Consider the following 3,513-nt stretch of genomic DNA (forward strand, 5'->3'; position numbering starts at 1 on the left):
CCCCCCCCCCTGGGCTGCCAGCTACACTGCTTCATTCCACACAGCTGGAAGTGCTAGGGAATGAACACTTGTCAGCTAAGGCCTGGCCCAACAGGAAGTGGGGTATAAGTACCCTAGCTCCCTGGCTCCTTCTTTGGAACCACCTTGGGTCTTGTGTTCTACACCAGTGTATCTCACACTATTGTTGGACCAGTGTTTTATTTTCAGTCCATCATGGATTGTTACTTTAAAAAATAAATTATTAAAAAATGGCTGTCGTCTTTATTCCAGAAGTGGCTCTGAGGGGGCATGCGGCTTAGTGTGATCTTTGTTAGCTTCCACCATGGCGTACCGTGGCCAAGGCCAAAAGGTGCAGAAGGTGATGGTGCAGCCCATAAACATCATTTTCAGATACTTGCAAAATAGATATCGGATTCAGGTGCGGCTTTATGAGCAAGTGACTATGTGGATAGAAGGCTGTATCATTGCTTTTGATGAGTATATGAACCTTGTATTAGATGATGCAGAAGAGATTCTAAAACAAAGTCAAGAAAACAACTAGGTCGAATCATGCTAAAAGGAGATAATATTACTCTGCTCCAAAGTGTCTCCTCCTACAAATGACGTAATGAAGTGAGAAATTATTGAAAAGCAATATAGTTTGTGTTTTATAGGTGTCCTTTGTTAGGAGAATAGTTCTTACCTATTTATTCATATTGGCTTACAATACCCTTATGTTACTATCAGATGACAATAAATGATGTTGAATTATTTTTATTAAAAAAATGAGTGTCATAAAAGTATCAAATTGTTATAAAAGTTTCTAAATATTTACTTTTACTTTTTATACATTCTTTATACTGAACCAGTCTCAAACAGTTCAAGGACTGGTACCATCACACAATACATTTTGAGGAATGTTGAGTCCCTTTGTCCCAGGTTCCTTATAGGAGTAAGTGCAATTGCTCACAGTGATAACTGTATTCAAGCATATCCTCTATTGGATGCCTTTCCCTCCCTCATTTCCCCACTGCTTCCTGGTTTTTCCTTGTCTCAGGGTCTTCTTCTAGAATCTAGGGGAACCTAATGAAGACAAGTAATTAAGGAGCCTGGAAACTACTCTCTGGTGTCCTCCATGTGTGAATTTGAATTTTATTCTTGTCTAGCTATAAGGCAACCCAGAGAATAAAAAGCAGTAGGGCTTTGGAGTATGAAAAATATTAATTTTGAACCTGCTACTTACTAGCTGTAGAACCATGAGAAAATTATTTAACTTTCTTGTGCCTCAGTTTATTTATACAATGATGAAATTAAAATAACTACCAGAATCGAAAATTAAATACAAAGATACTTCCCTAGCTGGTTTGGCTCAGAGGCTAGAGCATTAGCCGGTGGACTGAAAGGTCCCGAGTTCGATTCCAGTCAAGGGCACATAGCTTGTTGCAGTTTCCCCAGCCCTGGTCGGGGTGTGGGCAAGAGGCAACAAATCGATGTGTCTCTCTCACATTGGTGTTTCTCTCTGTCTCTCCCTCTCCCTTCCATTCTCTCTAAAAATCAATGGAAAAATATCCTCAGGTGAGGATTAACAAAAAATAAAATAAAATACCAAAATACCACTACACTTCTATTAGAATGGCCAAAACCCAAAACAGTAATAGCACCAAATGCTGGTGAGGATGTGGAACAACAGAAACTCTCATTCATTGCTAGTGGGAATGCAAAATTGTATAACCACTTAGGAAGACTTTTGTGAATATAACCCAATGTGAAAAAGGCTACATACTATATGATTCTAATTACATGACATTCTGGAAAAGGCAAAAATATAGAGATAGTGAAGATGTTTGCCAGAGTAAGGGGGATAGGGATAAATCAACGGAGCACGGGATTTTTAGGGCAGTGAAACTATAATACTACAGTGGTGGATACATGTCATTGTACATTTGTCAAAACCCATAGAATGTACAACATCAAGACTGAACTCTACTGTAAACTATGGCCTTTGAGTGATAATGATGTGTCATTGTAGGTTCGTTCATTGTTACAATACTGCTTTTATGGGATGTTGACAGTGGAGGAGGCTATATGTGTGGAGGAGTAGGAGGCATATGGGAACTCTCTGTATTCAATTTTGCTGTGAACCTAAAACTACTCTAAAAAAATAGTCTGTGACACACACACACACACACACACACACACACACACACACACTACCAAATAAGATTACTATGAGAATCAAAGTGGAGATCATTAATGAAACATTATAGAATTCACCATATATTTTCTCAAGGGTTTTTGCAATGCTAATTTAGATTATTTAAATTTCATAGTATAAACAACATTGAAAATGCATAAATGCTTATTTCAAGACTTCCATATTGTCATAAAAATAACATCAAATATCCTTGCTTTGCTTTATACATAACTTTCCTTTTCTGGTAACTATACAATTCTTTACCCACATTGATAGATGTAATGAGCATGTCTTTATATAGAAGCCTGTAATCCTAGCATTCTTTAAGACAGTCTAGTTTTATGTCTCCTTAATCAAAGCAAATTGTTCCACAATCTTTTTGGCCTGAAGTCATCCTTGTACAGTTTGACATAAAAGCTTTACTAATTTGTACATGATAGAGATGACATACTTAATACTGCCTTTTATTTACAATTTAACATATTTAAACTTATATGTAGTCAGGAGGTTAAGTAAATATATATATGTTTTAAAAAGTATTACTTTATTGCTCAGTACTCTGAATGTGTAGCAATTTTAAGGATCCACGACTAGTTCTCTCAACTAAAGGTATCAGCAGACATTATAAATACAACATTTCACTATTGACATAGTTCATCTGTTGAGCCATGGTGGTATGTGGACTGATTTGCACATCATTATCCTGTTAAAGGTCTTTGCAAACTTCAATAACTCACAGTGAGTCCACGACTAACATTCCCCCTTTCAGCATTTTCTCATGATCACATTGCCTCTGGAGAATGAAGTCACTACAAATTTTAAATTATTCTAATCAAATTCACATGGTATTTTTATTCTTGGAATGCTTCCATTTTCAGCCCCCTTCTCCAATTTCAAAATTACTTCATGTTTCACCTTGAAGAATGTGACCTTTTAACATAGTGAGGAAATTCTTTGTAAATTAGGCATAGGATATTCAATTTAAACATCCATTTAATAAATATGTAAATATTTATTGAACATTTAGTATGTGTAAAGTGATAGGTCCTATGGAAAATACAAGCATCAGTAAAACTCAGTCTTTTCTCAAAGATATTATTTTACTTAGAAGTAATATGTAATAATAAAAATAGATGACTAAGTTGGTAAATAGAATAGCTCAGAAATATATTCTAATATCAGTAACAATTTAACATTACACAAAATATACTTTGAAATCAATGCAGAAGGAATAAATAATTTAATAAATGGTGTTGGGACAATTGTTAGCTATTTATAAAACACATTAATTTAGAAAGTTACTTTATACCAAAATACATTCATGATGGATTAAAGGGCTT

General features: G+C 35.3%; 1 protein-coding gene and 1 pseudogene across 1 annotated transcript in view; both read left to right on the top strand.

Annotated features, from left to right (window-relative positions):
* The window catches only part of MACC1 (metastasis associated in colon cancer 1), a 159,059-nt gene that overhangs the window by 4,559 nt on the left and 150,987 nt on the right, over positions 1-3,513 (top strand). The gene's annotated exons all lie outside the window — the stretch shown is intronic.
* Positions 69-603, top strand: LOC106727129 (annotated as a pseudogene).

The sequence above is a fragment of the Myotis brandtii genome, unplaced genomic scaffold, assembly GCF_000412655.1.
Source record: "Myotis brandtii unplaced genomic scaffold, ASM41265v1 scaffold374, whole genome shotgun sequence".
In the NCBI taxonomy this organism is placed as follows: Eukaryota; Metazoa; Chordata; class Mammalia; order Chiroptera; family Vespertilionidae; genus Myotis; species Myotis brandtii.